The sequence below is a fragment of the Xyrauchen texanus genome, chromosome 29, assembly GCF_025860055.1.
Source record: "Xyrauchen texanus isolate HMW12.3.18 chromosome 29, RBS_HiC_50CHRs, whole genome shotgun sequence".
NCBI classification, from domain to species: domain Eukaryota; kingdom Metazoa; phylum Chordata; class Actinopteri; order Cypriniformes; family Catostomidae; genus Xyrauchen; species Xyrauchen texanus.
In genome coordinates this window covers 33,870,594-33,891,468 of record NC_068304.1, presented here as the reverse complement: position 1 = coordinate 33,891,468, position 20,875 = coordinate 33,870,594, and the positions used below count along the sequence as shown (strand labels likewise).

Genomic DNA, 20,875 nt, shown 5'->3' with positions numbered 1-20,875 from the left:
GTGGGTGGGCTGGAAGTGTTGCTCCACCCAAAGGAAACATTCCAAACGGAATTACAGAGTTAAGTCCTCAAACATGACGGATTTCCCATCGGAGCAGGGTTGTTCCAATAATAGCGCTGGTTTCATCCATGCTCCTGGTTTGTGTGACTCCTTGTCAATACTACAGTTAAAGAGTAGTAGACGAACGTTAGAAGGAAGGGGTTCTTCATACACTGTTTGTAAAACCTTTATTGGTTATGCTTCACAAACTTACATACAGACTGTTATTAATTTTCTAAGAGATCAGACTTCAGATTTATACCTGAGAGATGATAAAATGGGTGCAAATAAATCCCACAGACTTGTAGTAAAGGATGGTCACGAGGCATTTCTAGAGACCAGAATATCATAGAGACTTGGGGTTGGGCTTTTTTGACGTGGGTCCGAAGCAGCCACCCACAATACCCTTGAAGCTATCACCTAGCAATCACTAAGAACACCTTAGCAACTGCAGAGAAATGCCTTGACAATTACCTAGAACCCCGTAGGATCGTGAGGTTGAAGTTTGCACATGATTCATTGCATTTAATTGTGTTTTTCACACAAACAAATACAGACATCATATCAACTTGCTCTGATATGCACATACCTGCCTGTATTCTCTGCTTGACCTCTTGCTTTGTTTGCTTTGCCCAAAGGAATATGCAATCAAAACAGGTCTGGCCTTGAGTCAGTGCTAGACATTTTTACAATGATGAGTGAGCGTGTGAATCACAAGCTCAGAGACTGTTGAGAAACACCTTTTGAGTTAAATAAATGGAAAAACATTTTTTTTAATCTCTCTCTCTCTCTCTCTCTCTCTCTCTCTCTCTCTCTCTCTCTCTCCCAAAACACTTTTCTTTGGGAGAGAGACTTTTTTTGGGTTTGCACAAAACTCAACCCCACTAGGGTGTTCTGTGTGGTTACTTACTGGCACAAGTAAAAAGAGCTCACCCCCTCTCTGATATTCTCTGATATTCTGATCTCTAGATATGGCTAAGCATTTTCTACACCTATTTAGTCATCGAAAACCAACAAAAAGTCTGTTTGCTTTGAAAAGTAACGACAAACCTTTCTTCAAAAAGCTGCATGATTTGAGGTATCATTCATGTCTGTAGTCCAGCCTGTGCAGGACAAGTTACACAATGAGGTTTAATGTGTGGGGTGGTTTGTTGAAATCACTAACCCTAGTGTGAGCAATAGTAATAGTGATGCTTGACCTAACAAACACCACTAACTATCCTATAAGAACTATTCATCAATCCATCAAATACAATCCATAAAAAATTATAGCAAATATTCTCAAAACTCAAAACTAGTGTTACTGTTGTGTGATAATCTGCTGCAGTTTTTTTACCTCATAGTCCCTTGTATCTGAAGCTTGTGGTCAAAGTCTGATGAAAATTGTCTGTTTATTACACTTGTCATATTGGTTGGTGAATTGACCCTGACAAGCAATCTCATGATCCCCCATGTGGCAAAATATACTGATGACCGTGGTAATATGATCTGTCAGAACATGCACACACTGTCGAGTCCTTCATTACAGTTAATGGCAGATCTTGTTAAGTGACCCTCAGCTAAAATAGATCAGCTGTAGATGGGTCTTTTCATTCTGGTTTTTATATGTTCACTGCTAATATTGGCTTGCTTAGACTGGAAATAATCAGGACTATGCAACTAAATTTGGGTCAGGTGGACATTCGTATTTATAACAAAGTTACACAACTTTATGATCCCAGTGTGAACAATTTTTGCAGAGTTATTGGTGGATGAACATTTACCACCCTGTTTAGGCTATATTTGGAATAAAATGACTGAAGTGTGTAAATAAAAATACCCTTATAAAAAATGTAAAACCTCTCTTTGGCTATATTCAAGCATGCAATTAAGTTAGATTGACGTAAAAATAGCATGATTGTCTGAACCGACTGTTCACAATGTTCACATGTTGCAAAGAAAGCAGATATTTATCCCATTTATTTCAACATTTGAGAGTGGCCCAGATTTAATGTGGTCATCCAAACGGATCTGTGCCACATGTGAGGGAAACCAGCTTTGGCCACATTCAGCTGTGTACTGTCAACATAGCTTTAGGCTTGGTTCCCACTGCACATACATGTGATTTGCAAGTGATGAAATCGGATCCGTTTGTTGAGACAGTGTAGTTGATATCCGTTATTTCTTCATCTGTTGCTAGAGTAGTGTCTAAAGCATCAAACAATATCAACACACATAAGAGAGTAGATGTGATTGTGGAAATGTGATTGTGTGTGTGTGTGTGTGTATATATATATATATATTTTAGCCTCTGCTGATGTACAGGACATCTTGCTGTGGTGTTGCTTGCCTGAAGGGCATCAGAGGTAGTGTTTACACATTATATGCTGTGTCTTATACCACTACTTCAGTCATGCTTTTGCCATGTAATACATAGTGAATGCCACATGTGTGTATATGATAGGGCTGGGTAGGCCTGTCGTGATAATTAAATTAAATAACCATGGTTATTTTAGATAACCGTGATTATTGTGCAATTTAAATTCCAATCACATTTTAGTGTTCAAAAAAGGGAATGAATGGTGCATTTGAGTAGAACTCTGACGTTTGCCGCACCAATGACTCTGAAGAGTGGATTAAGATTAGCCATTTCAGAACCAGGCTTGAAGTGATATGATGTGGCAAACTCCCGCTAAGATATAAACAAGTAATTTATTGAATGCAAAGTGCTCCAGTTTGACATTAAATGGATAGTTCACCCCAAAATTTAATTCTCTCATTATTCACCCGCATGTCATCCTTGATGTGTATTGTGTGACTTTCTCTTTTCTGCAGAACACAATTGAAGATTTGTAGAAGAATATCTCAGCTTTGATGGTCTTCATAATGCAAGTAAACGTAACCAGAACTCAGAAGGTCCGAAAAGGACATAAAGGCAGCATAAAAGTAATCCATTAGACTCCAGTGGTTAAATCCATATTTTCAGAAGCAAAATGATAGGTGTGGGTGAGAAACAGATCAATATTATATATATTTTTTTAAATCTACATTTTCACTTTCACTTCCACATTCTGTTGTGGAAATTACTTTCACATTCTTCCATGTACTGGTTGGGCTGGTCAAAAGTAGACATTTATAGTAAAAAGGACATAAATATTAATCTGTTTCTCACCCAAACCTATAATATCTCTTCTGGAGACATGGATTTATTATGGATTACTTTTATGCTGCCTTTATGTGAATTTTGGACCTTCTGATTTCTGGTCACTATTCACTTGCATTGTGGCTTTACACTTCGGTTGTGGATGAATTTTTAATAATTCAACGGGCTAAAGTTAATTGTTTTGCTTTTGTCACGGTTACCACACCTTAAAGGAATAGTTCCCCCAAAAAAGAAGATTATTCAACTTGTACTCACCCTCATGCCATCCCAGATGTGTTTGCCTTTATTTCATCTGCTGAACTCAAATGAAGATTTTTAGAAGTCTTTCTCAGCTGTTTTGGTCCATACAATGCAAGTGAATGGGTGCCAAAAGTTTCTCCAAAAATCACACAAGTCAGCATAAAAGAACTCCCGAGACTCCAGTGGTTAAATCAATGTCTTCTGAAGTGATATGATAGGTGTGGGTGAGAAACAGCTAAATATATTAGTCCTTTTACACATAAATTCTCCTCCCTGCTCAATCAATCTCCACATTAACATTCACATTCTTCTTGTGATTTTGCTGATTCAGATTATTCATGCATATTGTCTCTTACTGGGCGAGGAGAAGAATTTCTAGCAAAAAAGGACTTAAAATTGATCTGTTTCTCACCCATTCCTATTACATCACTTCTGAAGATATGGATTAAAGTACTGGAGTCATTTGGATTACTTTTATGCTGCTTTAATGTGCTTTTTGGAGTGTCAAAATGTTGGCACCCATTCACTTGCACTGTATGGAGCTGAAATATTCTTCTAAAAATCTTTGGTTGTGTTCTGCTGAAGAAAGAAAGTCATACACATTTGGGATGGCATGAGTGTGAGTAAATGATGAGACCATTTTCCTTTTTGGGTGAACTATCCCTTTAGGGTCATAAACGGTTAAACAAAACTGATTGCCACACATTTTGCCCATAACCCTGAATTTGCAATGCATATATACACCTCTACCGCTTATCCAATGTGTATACGTGTGGTGCGCATGTCTGTTTATGTTTTGATGTCAAAAGCAGAGAATAATCAGATTATTTCAAATCTCAATTAAATGTGGTTTTCTTGCATTTTTAGATTTTTGGTTGTTATCAGCATTTTAATATGCATGTAAATGCGCTCAATGTCTGCCTGATCTGTCCTAGGTTCTATATTATTATTTTATTATTTTGTGAATCTGGTCAGTAGGTTATCTGCAGACTCTTCCACATCTCCTCAGGAGTAGCATGCCTTTTCAGGTCAGTAGGTGTAGTCTTCCCTGCGGTAAGCGAGTTGTGAATGGACCACAATGATTGTTGTTATGGCTCGTGTTGGTTTGGCTCCCATCCAAATCAGCAGCTGAACGACCCATCACAGACCTGCAGCGGGCTGGCACACGGCCACAGACTGCAGAGAGAGAGAGAGAGAGGAGAGTGAGAGAGAGTGAGAGGTATGCAAGTGTTTTATTTCACACTCCTGCTGTAGTTGCCAACCACACATGATGTAAGCGCTACCGTGCTGCAGGGCCTTTAACTGCATGCCAAGAGTGAATTCCTTGCTAAAATAACCTACACAAACTCAGCCTGACTCTTTCAGAGAGAGAATAATCATATTTTAGCCTTTGTTTTAAACCATTTTATTAAACTGAGGAGTCTTTGTTAACAATTTAAATCTTTTTCTTAGTTCCTGCTGTTAGGAAAATTACATCAATTGTAGGGTGTAATTTACTCAAATGTATTCTCATGATTTCATAACATTCCACTAATATAGCAATTTTCGCTTTTCCTATTGTATGATTCAATACATTTTATCCATATACTGTATGCATTATGCATAAGATTTTAGATTAGCTTGAATAAACATTTATGTTTTAAGGGATTTCAAAGCTTACACCATAAACTTTTATAATTCATCATAATTCAATCCACTAATAATCTAATGTCTTTTTTAGAGAGATTGACTATGAGAGTCTAGAAATAGAATAGCATATTTTCTGTAAGTAGCATATAAACCATTTATGTGAAAACAAAACAAACAAAAACTCTGTTCCTCATTGTTTATGTCTTTGAACGGACTTGCTTGTTTTTTTAACTTATTCACTGTCTGCATTAGTGGGCCAATGTTTGAATGTTGGAGACTTGAACAACAATTTAACAGGCAAATAAAAGTGATGCATATGTGACGCACACACGCAGTGTCTACTGTTGAGACCTTTAAAGTTCTATCGTGCAATTTGACTTATTCTGTATACTGTATGTTTGCTCAAGGTTTGTCAAAACAGATGTCATATAATCCGTTGCTCAGTAGAGTTAAACCAAATGAAAGCACTAGATAGCTTTAGATTAGGATGTTACCTAGACAATTTACGCTGTCGTTCCAGGTATAGAATGGAGCATTTGACATAACAGAGCACTTATTCACTTTGAAGCGCGTAGTGCATGCAGACTATATTTCTATAATTTAATCACAGAATTTTGTGCTTTAATATTCAAACTGGGTCATTACTTATCCAAAGGTGTGAAGCTACCATCAAAAACAAACACAAACTGGAAAGCCTTCATGTCAAAATAAAAGCTTGATTCAACTTGCGACATAAATATGTTAATATTGTATAGTAAAATGTAATATTCACTCAAATGTATATTCACAATAATTATAATTAGGGCTGGGTATTGATACAGAGTTCCCGATTCAATTTGATTCTGATTCATAAGCTCTCAATTCGATTCAATATAGATTCATATGGGTTTATTTCAGTGATAATGTCCATTTTGCTTACATATCAAATAAAATATCTCCTAGCAAATTGTTATTATACACGGGACCCTTTAACTAGGTACATTAGGAAAATATACATATTACTAATGCAATTGTATTACTTTTTCATAATTTTGGTCACATTTTGGCTTTTGAAAAATGAACAAATAAATGTATTCAATCAATAAATAAGATATTATATTTCATGTATTATTTTTGTTACATATTTATTGTTAAATAGCAAAAATTTTAAAATTTACAAGTATTTACATTGACATGCTTAAACCGGTACTGTCTCTCTAACAAAATAATGCATTTCTGTAAAAAATAATGCATTTCTGTAAAAAGCGCCTTTTAAATGAACAAATGTTAATGAGAGAAGATTTGAATGGCTTTACCTCATCTCTGCCATGCATGAATAGAATTAAATATTGTTTTGTAGTTGTTTTTGATCAATAACCGAATGTAAAGAACAGAAAGGGTATTAAAAGAGACAGTATTCAATGACAAATGGGTTGCGTGGATCACGTCCTTGAACACACATTACACGGAACAACTTTTACTCTCAACACACTGTGAAAGCATCTCGCTGCTGAACATTTCACAACTAAACTACACAATTACTGGTGAGTGAAATGGAAACATTAACCAGCCAGTTGGCAAATATGTTCACTTTAGTCGCATAGCTTGAAATTTGGTTGCAAATGCCAGTGATTTCCTCTCATTGTAGTAGAGGGTTGTGCATTGAGTGAAAGATCGATCTTGGGATTTAAGAATCGATATTGAGATCATTCAAATGAAGATTGCGATTAATCAGAAAAACAATATTTTTACCCACCCCTAATTATAATAATTGGGTATGTCCTGATACGATACTGATATCTGAATCGGGTCAGATATCAGTATCAGTACTTGAACTCATGCTCGCACCTGATGTACGAATGTCATTCTGATATCCCATTGTGATTATTATTTATTTATTTATTTCGATCTCCATTAGCTGCACACGAGCAGCTACTCTTCCTGGAGTCGATACAATCCAACATGCCGCTTACAAGACTTTTACACCAATATTCAATGCATTACATTTTGCAAAACAAAACACTAATGCAACAAAGATTAAAAACACAACACCCCTACTAAGCTCAAATGCTACAATTTAATGAGTTAAATATATAGTTTGCATGTGATGTATGCTTCAAATTCGCTTGTGAATGTGTGGAGCCAGTGTTGTGCTGGCACTGGCTGCTTTTAGAGCTCCTTTGCTTATACACTGAAAACACCATAATGAGCATTGTGCGCTCTGTTTGTAGTAGATGACAGCAAGCAGAGTGCTAATGCACTTTGCAAATACAGACTACATTTTATCAATTATTATTTAATTGAATAGCAGCCTTTTTCGGTTTAATAATAACTTTGAGTCATGTAGCGACCAGCTTTTCTGGAAGTAAGATGCTACCATTAAAACAACACAGAAATGGAAAAAAGCTTAATTTAAATGGTAAAAGTACAATAGATGTATCACTACTGTATAGTTATGTAATATTTACTGTAATACTACTACTACTACTAATAATAATAAATCAATAGTTATTGTATTATATTTAAGCAATATCTCACATCTTTTGCAGCACTTTTTTTTTACAAAAATAACTAATGTTGTATTTTGTGTTTATGTTGTGAGGTTCTGTGTAAAAGCATATCATTTGATACAATATTATGTTGAACATTTTTTGTTCTATATTCATTTGGTTAAAGTTTTAATGGATTTATTTATTTAGACACCATTTTGATTATAAAATTAAAATAAACCGTGGATATGGAATTCAGAAATAAAACCGGTATTGTATCGTGAGTATGGAAGAGGAAGTATTGGTACACGTTCTTCAAATGTGGACATCCCTAATAATAATGTTAAAGTAAAATCTCACAAGTAAGAGTGTTGTTAATGAATAAAAGTTTTTATCAATGTTTCAATGTAATTTATAAAGAGATATTCTGTTGTGTAGCACTTTGTATGAAAAATAACACCAATGTTGTGTTTTAGATTGTGCTGTGAGGATCTTTGTAGAAGCACTTTATCTGATAAAAATAATAATGCAATGGTATGTTAAAAAGCTATTATTCTGTTTTTGTTTTTTCCCTTTTTTTATGAATTTTGATGCTGAAGGTGAATTAAACTTCAAACATAAAATTCAGAAAAAGTTTAATGGAAAACCCAAGATTGGAGAAAAAATGTTCCTATTTGAAAAAAACATTAAGCAATGTTTATACTACTTTTTTGAAAATCACTTGAAGGAAACATGCAGTTGTTTTAATTTATTTTTATTTACATTAATATTTAACTTTATTTAATTAGGTTAAAAAAGTGTATTCAATAGCATATTATACATTTTGGCTGTTGTATCGAAATTGGAATCAAGAATCTTTAAATTTTACTGGTATTGGTACAGACTACTAAAATTTTGTATCTTGACAAGCCTAGTTTGAGCAAAGCTGCATTCATATCACCTGGACAAAATCTGGAAAATTTGTTTTGTGTTGAAACATGTAAAGCAAAGGAGAGTAAATTTCTGATGCCGTTTGTCTCTGAAATCAACAGTCACCTTACCAGAAATAACCGAAGGGTTTTTCATCGCGGCAGACAGCTGGCCGCAAATGGATCATGTTTCAAGACTAGTTATTCAAATTGGGGCTTGGCCTGTTTTGCTATATGGAAATTAACATACCTTAATTTGGTTGATATATGTTTCTTACCAAGTAACATATATTCCATTATTTTTTTCAAAACACATATGATAAAGTCATTACCTTTGGTTTGAATTTTTATGCATTTTGCTTAATTTACTTGTGTTTAAGTATAACATCTTGGCCTAAATATATTTCTTCATAAATTCCCTGTCTTATAATATCATGATATCTGATTTAACTCCTATCATTTTGCATTATATTAAAGCAGATTAATGAACTCATAAAAACACTAATATTGTTTCGCAAAGTTTACCAGCTGATTCACTCATACAGCTGAAAAAAATATGGGCTGCGTTTCAACCTGTTTCTGCAACGTGTGCTGCAGACCACTTCCTCTAAATGTAAAAGTTTATGTCAAGACATGCACGTGTGTCTTCTGTTTGTTTTTGTTTTTTAATGTCTCTTCGTGTGTGTTTTTCACTTTATCTTGGACTCTTCTCGAGATCAGAGAAAACATGACTGTGGCTGACTCTGCCTTCCCTACTAAGGAGGAAGCAGGAACTGGAGTGAACAATCAACAGAACATTAATTTCCAGCTCAAATTTAAACAGTACAAAGAAACATAGATGCACACACATAGACACTTGTGTCTCTCTGTCTCTCTCCCCAACCGGCATCTCCAGCTCGTCCTTATCCCCCTCCCAGCTGATTAGGATGATACACCGCCGGGCGTGCAGCCTCACAGCCCGGCCATGCCCTCCTCCTTGTCACAGTGACCATTTCGCTGGTGTGTCTATGCAACTTCAGGAGAACACATGGAAATGCGTCTTTCCCTCAAGAGGGTCTTCAGTGAGATGTCTTATGAAACCCCATGGTGATACTGATTAAACATTGTGAGGGAAAATGAGCTGTCGTCAGTACTACTCCTCAGTATCTCCTTTTGGTTTTATGATTTTAGTTGCCATTGTTTGCCACATTTGTCCCAATTCCACTGTAGAAACCTGTTTCACCACTGACAGTGGAAAAACAGCTGCTGGCTACAACTTTATAACCTTACAAAAATAATTTTCTCTACCATCGTAGAATGAATTTGAGCAGTTATGCGCACGAATGAGTAATGTATTTCAGCTGATTTGAATTCTTAAAGTTGATCGTTTGAAACGCTTGAAGCAAGTTAAGAATGTAAGTGTGTTGAGGTTTATCATAGCAACGTTTTGTTTTGAAGCGTTCGATCTGAATGTTATTTTTAGCTCAAGGTTTTTGTCTTTGAGAATAATAGAATAGATTAATGGTCTTATGGAGGTGTAAACACTAGCATTACGCAGAATGATTTGTCCTAATGGCATCAGATACAAAGCAGGGCTCAACTATATGGAAGGCCTGCTGGCCCAGGGCCAGTGTTGTGTTGTAATTCAATTTTTTCATTAAATTGTTAATGTTTTTTCATGCCTTGCAAGAACCTTTGGATTCCTGTGATTCATATCAAATATCTAAACATTTGGATTTCTGTGATGTATTGAATGTTTGGCAAATTCTGCTGATTTAAACTTGTCATCATGACAGGCTAAGAGATTTTAGACACCGAGTATGTTATCATTCTCTTTGAAGCATCTGTAAGAATGGGCTGAAAATTACAAACCATTGAGTAATGTCTTTTTTTCCCCAAATGCCATCTTTTTCCAGCAAAATGTTAGCTGTATAATTTCCAGTTGTTATTGCAATTTTTAGTAGTCATTATTTATTTGAAAAAAATAAATAAATGTTTAATATATACACTCACCTAAAGGATTATTAGGAACACCTGTTCAATTTCTCATTAATGCAATTATCTAATCAACCAATCACATGGCAGTTGCTTCAATGCATTTAGGGGTGTGGTCCTGGTCAAGACAGTCTCCTGAACTCCAAACTGAATGTCAGAATGGGAAAGAAAGGTGATTTAAGCAATTTTGAGCGTGGCATGGTTGTTGGTGCCAGACGGACCAGTCTGAGTATTTCACAATCTGCTCAGTTACTGGGATTTTCACGCACAACCATTTCTAGGGTTTACAAAGAATGGTGTGAAAAGGGGAAAAACATCCAGTATGCGGCAGTCCTGTGGGCGAAAATGCCTTGTTGATGCTAGAGGTCAGAGGAGAATGGGCCGACTGATTCAAGCTGATAGAAGAGCAACTTTGCCTGAAATAACCACTCGTTACAACCGAGGTATGCAGCAAAACATTTGTGAAGCCACAACGCGCACAACCTTGAGGTGGATGGGCTACAACAGCAGAAGACCCCCACTCATCTCCACTACAAATAGGAAAAAGAGGCTACAATTTGCAAGACCTCACCAAAATTGGACAGTTGAAGACTGGAAAAATGTTGCCTGGTCTGATGAGTCTCGATTTCTGTTCAGAATTTGGCGTAAACAGAATGAGAACATAGATCCATCATGCCTTGTTACCACTGTGCAGGCTGGTGGTGGTGGTGTAATAGTGTGGGGGATGTTTTCTTGGCACACTTTAGGCCCCTTAGTGCCAATTGGGCATCGTTTAAATGCCACAGCCTACCTGAGCATTGTTTCTGACCATGTCCATCCCTTTATGGCCACCATGTACCCATCCTCTGATGGCTACTTCCAGCAGGATAATGCACCATGTCACAAAGCTCGAATCATTTCAAATTGGTTTCTTGAACATGACAATGAGTTCACTGTAATAAAATGGCCCCCACAGTCACCAGATCTCAATCCAATAGAGCATCTTTGGGATGTGGTGGAACGGGAGCTTCGTGCCCTGGATGTGCATCCCACAAATCTCCATCAACTGCAAGATGCTATCCTATCAATATGGGCCAACATTTCTAAAGAATGCTTTCAGCACCTTGTTGAATCAATGCCACGTAGAATTAAGGCAGTTCTGAAGGTGAAAGGGGGTCAAACACAGTATTAGTATGGTGTTCCTAATAATCCTTTAGGTGAGTGTATATTTATATAGCGTTAAAATATTTTTTTTCTCGCATCAATCTACACTCTACCCCAGAATGACATGGAGAAAAACAGATTTTTGATAACTTTGGAAATTTACTATAAAGAAAAAACTTAAATATCACATTGGCATAAGTATTAAGACCCTTTGCTGTGACACTTGAAATTTAGCTCAGGTGCATCCCATTTCTCTGGATCATATTTGAGATGTTTCTAAACTTTGAGTGGAGTCTACCTGTGGAACATTCTATTGATTGGACATGATTTGGAAAGGCACAGGTTTTTTCCTTTGTCATTATGGGGTATGGAGTGTAGAATGATTATAAAGCATAAGGCTTCAACATAACAAAATGTGAAAAAATTAAGGGGTCTGAATAATTTATGAATGCCTTGTATTATATGTGTGTGTGTGTGTGTGTGTGTGTGTGTGTGTGTGTGTGTGTGTGTGTGTGTGTGTGTGTGTGTGTGTGTGTATATATTGCGCACATACACACATCATGATGTTACTATATTGTGCATTTTAGCTAAAAACTGATGCATTGACCAATCAGCACCCAGGACTGCAACTGTCATTTTCATAACAAATGTTTTGAATGTTATAAATCTCCATATGAAAGTCTTGAATTGGAGAGAAAGGAATGTTTACAAAGTACATATAATGTGCTACAGTGTTTCAGTTTGGTGAACAGCTGTTCAAGGGTCTGTTCAGTAGACTTCCAACTAAGAAATTCTCAAGATTTCTGCTATGTAAAATTTAACCTCAAACGGTCACTTTGTGCAGACAATGTGGCACAAAAGGAATGCACACAGTGTGTTTTTATATGGTTTGAAAAGATATATCCTCATATTGGATAAAAAAGGAGGGGGAAAATACACAAAAAATCAACTCCATGTTGCAAATATTGCCTCTTCGTAAAAAAAAAAAAAAGTTCCTTTCTGACACTGATTTTAGTAATTATAATGTACTTTGTTTTAACGTTATAGAAGACTATGTATGTCCTGATTAAGATATAGTAAATATGTGTGTGTGTTTCCAGCACTACGGAAGCATTAAAGAGGGGTCGGGTGGTAAACCCTGACTCTGTGAGTGGGGGAGGGTTTTTGGAATGTAGCGTGTTGGTGAAAGCGATCTGGTTTGAACAAATGCTTCTGGGTTGATTGGTTGAGTTCTGTTTGTTTGGGCCAATCACGGCTGTTTGTTTTTGGCTCCTGAAGTCACCCAGCTGATTTACACCTTACTCTCAGCTCTCTTATATACAGCTTTAAAACATTCCTCAAGTTACACCCTTTCAGTGGGATTAGCTGGAGTAAAACAGGCTTCAGTGTCTCTCTCTTTTTTGTCCATGAGATCTTTTACAGCAGTAAGTGGATAAACCCCACGAACCTCTTCATCCGTTTTCCGCTCTCTCCGCAGTACTACAGATGATTCCGGTCTGCTCATTTGGGATATTAAGACCCAATTATTTAATCTGGATTAAATATTAACCCCTCCTTAAATGGCTGCTATCTGTGCCTTGCTGAGAGAGCAGAACAACCTGATTGGCCTACAAGACCTCACCCAATTCAGCTTTATTACCCCAGCATGAGGGGTTTCAGAGCCACATACCCTGTGTTTGATACGCACGCAGGTTTCACATGAACTCACACAATCCTTTAAAACACATGAGGCAGTTTAAAAAATAATTTGACCACCAGGTGTGTGTAATCCTGCTTTTATTTCCGATTTTTCTGTGAAGAACAGATTAGTGTGTGTGACCATATCTCTGTCTAGTCGTCTTCCAGAACTTTGCTCTCTGTGAGATTTCCTGTCACTGTCTACTATTTGACAGGTAGTAGTTTTCTTACAAACATATTAGCTGACCTGCACACACACACACACACACACACACACACACACACACACACACACACACACAGCTAGACACACACACACACACACACACACACACACAGAAATGTGATGTCAACTTCAGCTCTCAAAGCAGTGCAAATTAATTTGAGTAATAATAGTGCAAACAGAGTAAACAAGCAATAATTAAGAAATAAAACAAAAAGGCATTAAATTAAATAAAGAAATTCATTAAAAAATACATAAAATTAAAATAAATTTTATTAATTTAATTTAATAAATTAATAAATTTAGAGAATTTAATTTAAGAATTAGAGTAAAATTAAAAAGTGACAATCAGCAAATAAAAAACAAAACAAAGTAAAATTAATTTAATAAGTAATTAGGATAAATAAAAATTAAGACTAAATATGGCTGTAATTATATTGAATAGTAGAGCTTCCATCTCTCTCTCTCTCTCTCTCTCTCTCTCTCTCTCTCTCTCTCTCTCTCTCGACTTTTAACCTTCATTTATGTGTGAGGGACTATATCACGTAGCGGAAGGATGAATTTGTGTTATAAAATGAATGTTATAATAAAATGTTGTATTCTTAATATGTTTAAGATATAGCAATTGTTTTGAAAAGTAATACATCACTTGAGGTGTGATTTATATTATGAATATAATCAATGATGAACTATTCCAAGACACCAACAACAGTTTTAACGTTCTTCAACTGACCAAAACTGACTTAACAAGCGCCAACATGTCTGTCTTTCACAGTTACTCTGCAAATGAATGAAGTGACTTGGCGAAACTAGAACGACCGTGTTAAAATCAACAAGACTGAAAGTGTTCAACACAATGCAGACCTCTTTGTTGGTTTATAACATATATGATATATAAAGTTTTGTTGCATACAATGTGTGTTTACATACATTCAAATTTTGAGTCTGAAATCGTACCAGTCCAATATTTTTTGTTATCTTTGATTTGTTTGTTTTTTTTTTTTGTTTAGTTTTTTGGCAAAGTCTGACCAAAAGACCTAGATAATGCAATTATAGCTAATTATACACACCAAGAAGACCACAGTTGGACTTGGCATTGTGCACATGCTTCAAAAGACAGTGAAAGAAGTGACGTGCGGCATGTATTTAAAATTGTTCCTGGTATACTGTAGTTAAATTTCGCAAAAACTCGCTGTAGCTCAATTACAACCCCAGTTCCAAAAACTTTGGGACAGTACAGAAAATGCTAATCAAAACAACAACAAAAAAAAAAAAAAAAAAAAAAGAGTAAAACATCAAATAATATGTTGTTGTATTTCTTTTAATATAGCATAGGATGAATAGATTTTTTTTTTTTACATTTTCCATACTGCTGTAACCTTTTCTGATTTAGTGTTGTATTATTGTGGATGTAAACTCAAATCCATTTAATTTTTTTGTTTTTTTGTTGAGATGTTGCCTTTTGTAGGCATATATTGTTTTTTGTGAAATCATCTACCCTCTAACATTAAAACTGTGACACATCACAAGTACAACATTTGATGGTGATAAATGACAAGGTGAATCAAGTTAAAAGAAGCTCTTACATTCATACAGACAAAATAATCACAGACTTAATTTAATCACAGCATGGATTAAAAGCAATTTTTGATGTTTTTCTTGATATCGTTTTTTGGGTGTTTTTCCATTCTCTGCCATTGTTTCCTCCCACTGATGGTCACAGATATGGTGGCTGTGGGAAAACGTGATGACATTGATACAAGTCAATACATCAGTTGGTGTGTTGCTTGGGAATGGAACCCATAACTGTGGTGTTGCTAGCACCATGCTCTACCAGTTTAGCTACAGCAATCCATTGGTAGATTGACTTCCTGAAGAGTGTAAATACTGTGACTGGCTATTTCAAAGCATCGTTGTTTGTTTCAGCAGCCTGATATGTCCAATTTTTCTTTGGTTGGTCGGAATGTTTGGAAACAGTAATTGCAATTCCTTTTGACGCCACTAGTAGCGCAGAATTTACACACTGTTTAACTGCAATTATCAGACAGAATGATTGGCCAGTAGGGCAGCTCAGAGCTATATGCTGTTGTATAAAGTTCATTCTCCCATGATCCTTTGCTCTGAGTGATGACAGACACACCTTGACCCCTCTCGTCAGCACTCTGTGTTCTATATAGTATGTGCTGCATATACACAGGGACCAATGACCCCACAGTCGCTGTCTGCCCTCAGGGGGCCTAAGATTAATTTAAAACTAATATTCTATTCCTGACATTGTAGGTTTGTGGTTCAGGTAATTTCTTTTATCCATTTGAAGGGTTTTTACAATGTATAGTTTAGAGAGAAATGGAGTAACATGTCTACGGCAACACTCTTGATGCATTCGTGAAGATCTTTGTTTTACAAATACACAGTATAAATTAAACAAGTGTGGGACTTGTCTGTTTACATCTTGGGCCAGTAACAAAATCTTTGAAAGCACACAAATGAAGACGCAAAGGCTTGGCCAATCCATTGCGAGTGCTTGACACCTTTGTAGAAATCTAACGTGTGTTTCTTGCATTACTCTGGCGGTAACAAAACTCAGTACCAAAAGGGGCATCAATGTTACCTTCAAATGTCTGTACCATTAAACCAGATGTTGTTTGTAAAAACATGTTTATAATTTAAATGACTTGAACTCAGCAAGTATACACTCAAAAGTGACCACAGAAGACTGTTTATGCTTATGTCCCCTATAGCACCCCTTGTGGCAATGCTGAGAATTCAATGCGTATTTGTTTTGTGTTGTAATAAATGTACTCGGAGACGTTTCATAATGCAACCATGTGTGACATCCAGAAATGTCTATGTTCAGATAATTGCATAAAGTTTGTTTCAGGCCTTATACATGGGAACTTAAATCTAATAGAAATAGTTGGCATTATTTTATAGCACTTTCTTTACTATGCAGCCAGAGCAGATCTTGTAGGGTAAAGTCCATGAACTTGGTTGCCTGTTGCAAGAATGTGTGTGCATTGGTGTGTTGGGGGGGGTGGGGTCAAAGGTCATGAGGGGTGGAAGACACAACTCTATGTACTGTTTCCTGTGAACCGACACCTGTGTGTGTGTGTGTGTGTGTGTGTGTGTGTGTGTGTGTGTGTGTGTGTGTGTGTGTGTGTGTGTGTGTGTGTGTGTGTGTGTGTGTGTTGTTTTCAGAATGGCAGTGTGTCCTGGCCGGAAGATGTGGATAACGCCCGTGGGAGGGGTGAAGCCTCAAGAGAATTTGCCAAGGTGAGTTTAGCTCCATGCACTTTAAGATGCAATTGTATAAAGTATTACCTCGGTGTTGTTTTTTCTGAGTAAACTGGACATTTGATAATTGAATCATTGAATTGATCATTGAATGTTAATTCTCGATATGATTTATTAAATGAATACAGATTTATGCTTCAAGGGTCATTTTCTCGAAAAATGAAAATTATGTTTTCATTTACTCACCTGTCATTACAAACGTTTATTAATTTTTCTTTTCTGCAAAATTCTGAAGAATGTACTTGTCTGTGTTTTTCCATGCTGTGGCAATGAATGATGATTGGAGATATCAAAGCTCAAATAGAAAAAAGAAAATATCTCCATAAATTAGTCCACACAACTCGTGCACTATATTCCAAGTCCTCAAGTCAAACAATAGCTTTGTGTGAGGAACAGACCCAAATTTAAGACATTATTAATTATACTGAAAATATTGAGATCTGCCCAAGTGTTTATGGGAGTAGCTCATTCACACATATTTTTGTTTGTTTTTATTTTATTTTATACAGTTTTATGTAAATGATGTCAAATATCACAGCATTCCTCTCTCTCTGTTTTTCTCTCTTTTTCATAGTTATATGAGTTGGATAATGACCCGAACAGGAAGGAGTTTCTTGATAATCTTTTCACCTTCATGCAGAAAAGAGGTGAGAGAATTTAAGGATTATTTGCTGATCAACTGCTGGTCATACAAAACTTTTGTCTTACAAAACATACATACTACTGTTATTTACGTCAAACCTCCTGATACTACTAGATACTATGGTACCAAATTGAGAGTACGTGAAGAAAAATTGTGATATCAGTCTTTTTACAGTATTTGCTGTACCGAATATCATGAAATTTTACTGGTATTACTTCTGACTAGAATTTTGGTATCGTGACAACCCACTCACACGTGTTATCTGTCTGTGTGTATTCTTAAGCATTTACACATGTTTGTGTCAAGAATAGAAAGTGTGTGTGTTCTTTGTCAAAGACGTTGTAAAGCCTTTGTGATTGATGTTTCATGGCTGAAACCTGAAAATCTGGATGGTATGTTTATTTGCATTGAATGTGGAGGGGACATCAGTGGCGCTTCAGGGGCCGCAGAATCATAAGGTTAATCAAGTGATTGAACTGCAGCAAACTCAAGCAACATGCTACATTATTGTGTTACTCTCCAGTAAAAGCAGCTAAATATGGTTAGTTGGTAAACTTTATTTAAAATAACGTGTTACAATACTTTTTTTGGTTGTTATTTGGTTGAGGCTCTCTCATGTTGCACTGTGCTTTGCTTGCTGTTTATGGGCAAGGAAGATGTTTTCAATTATATTATTTGGCATTAAAATAACAGTAATAAGTAGAAACATAAAATGTGATACTCAGGTGCGCATTTGCCCTATATAAACGGGTGCTCACACACCATTTCTTCAGAATTGCATTCTTCAAGACCGACATCATCTCATCTTGACTACGCTCCTGGACCAGCCATCGAAAGATTCCAATCAGCGGATGGGATTCCCTGCAGAAGTATCAGGACATTCTTCGCCTGAGTCTCAACGCCTGCAGCTAGGATCACCTGCCCCTTTTAGAATTCTGGCGAAGAAGTCTCTCCGCCTCGCAACCGGATGGGGTTCTTCACTCAGTGAGACATCTACCCGCTTCCCCATCCAGGCAGGAGCTGAATCCTTTCATATATATAAGAACCACTTGAGTGTACGCGTCTTTTTAAAGATGTCATATCGTAAGTGTTCCTGTGAGCGACAGGAACCGCTCCATCAGACCATGGGCCGCCAAGCTGAAGCAGCTCTCATAGGGACAGACTACCCTCACTGAGAGGACATGAGTCTCAAGATGCTCTGCTCTAGGGTCACCCTCATTCTGAGGGACAATTCTGCCTCACACGCCCTCCCGAATGCTTCCTCTATGTTAAGTCTTGAGGGAACACATGAGGAAGCACGGTGCAAGCCCCACGAGCCCCTCAATCTTCCCACACAGCATCTTCTCCAGTGCAGTACGCACATGATGACCTCCGGCTCTCTTTGAATGAACATGGTGTTGTCATATTTGGCAGGTCTGACGATGATAATGATGCGTGTCCCTCGCAGCATCGGAAGAATGGTCCATGGAGGATGCTGCAGCCCCTCCCCCTAGCAAGAGTGAATAGTGCGCTGGCCATTGCACTGCACTGGCCATTGATATGAGTTACTCCGCGTCATTGCGCGTGTGGTCGAGGAGCTCGGCCTTCGGTGGTCGCCTCCTGTCGAGCTGTAAAATTCTCGTCTGAATGACTGATTTCTGCACACCATCTGCCGTCAAAAGACCATGGTTCGGAAAGCAACATCGTTCTTCCCTGAGGTTCACATACAGCTTACTGAGACCTGGTGCACACCTTACTCTGCTTGCACCCAGATCGGAAGGGCTGCCATCCTTAGAAATATTTCAGCATCTTTGTACTGTGACGCAAATAGCACTGTCAGTCCTCAGCTGGAAGAATCCCCCTAGCGTTTGTAGGAATCTAGAGCTCATGCCTTTTCTATTATGTTTCGACTCGCCCTTCCCCGCTGATGATGATTGACAGCTCTGAGTCCACCAATGATCACATATATTTCACAGTACTTTTGGACTGATGCTTTAGATAACATTAGAACATTTGTAAAAGGAAAATATAAAAAAGGCACGTAAATAAGTATATGTGTGTTACAATAGCCTGAACAATCTGTCTATCTGTCTTTCTTTTTCAGTTTGTTTGTCTTCCTTGTGTCTCTCTGTCTCTCTCTCTCCTGCTCCTGCATATTGCATCATTACTTGGCTGACCTGAACTTCCTCCTTAAACACACTTGAATCACTGAGAACAAATTGCTTGGCTGGCGTCCCGGTTCCACTCAGCTGTGTGTGTGTCTCAGTGTGCTGTGAGTCAAGCAGGTGTAAAACCACATCAATGACGAGATATCCACCAGTGGTGGTTTAAGCTCATTGTGATTTCAACAAACCCCTAACCTTTAGTATCAAAATTCATTGAGTAACTGATCCTGTGCAGTTTGTGCTACAGACATTATGACACCTCAAATGGCAGGTGATAAAATGTAAGGAAAAAATCCCATAGACTTACATTGAAGCAGGGTCCCCGAGTCATTTCTAGAGACCAGAATATTATAGAGACTTGGAGGTGGGGTCTTTTGACTTGAGCCAGTAAGCAACCACCCATTACACCCCAACATGCTAAAAAACACACAGAATGAGCAACAGCATAGCAATTCACCTAACATTTTGGCAGCAACTTCTGCACAGGCAAGCACCACTCACATTGTCATTAGATAATGTTAAAGTCTAGTTATTTTGGTATGATACACTCATTGCCCATAAACACTCATGTTTAAACTCTCACAGTTTAACATTACATTAAATAAGAGATTCTCTGCATCATTCTAAACATTTTGTGTCAGTTTCTGTGGGTGTGTGACAGAGGGAAAAATACGTTCCATCTGTCATCTCAGGGAAACCGAATGAAGGGAAGGGAAAACACAGAATCTCACTTCCGTGTGTGTGTGTGTGTGTGTGTGTGTGTGTGTGTGTGTGTGTGTGTGTGTGTGCGTGTTTTTGTGATTTACAAGGACAATTTTGTAAGTTACAAATTAGTAATTACAAGGGTATTATGCTATAAATGTGATTTATGAGGACATTTCTAGTGTCCCCATAATTTAAATTGCTTAAAAATCATACTAAACAATGTTTTATTGAAAATGTAAAAATGCAGAAAGTTTTCTGTGAGGGTTAGGTTTAGGGGTTGTGTTAGGTTTAGAGGATAGAATCTATAGTTTGTACAGAATAAAAATCATTATGTCTATGGAAAGTCCTCATAATGATAGGTAGACCAACGTGTGTGTGTGTGTGTGTGTGGAATTTCAGCAGCTGTCTTTAACGGACTATCAGGGGGGCCCGTAATTGAGAGAGAGATTCGGAAAGCCACATGTTGCTGCCGCTTTATTCCACACAACCGAAGAAAACGAAGCATAAACCCGTTTGTTCTTCAGAGCTCTGTATGTCAAGCAGCAATGCATTTGCTGTATTGTAAGTTCCAATACTGAATACATTCAATAACATAATGAAATTATGACACTTTCTTAATATAGAATTTATACTTTAGTTCATAGGA

The 20,875-nt window shown here is 37.1% G+C and overlaps 1 pseudogene; it reads left to right on the top strand.

The window, feature by feature from the left end:
* Positions 1–20,875, top strand: part of LOC127622977 (AT-rich interactive domain-containing protein 3B-like) — a 62,182-nt pseudogene that overhangs the window by 15,936 nt on the left and 25,371 nt on the right.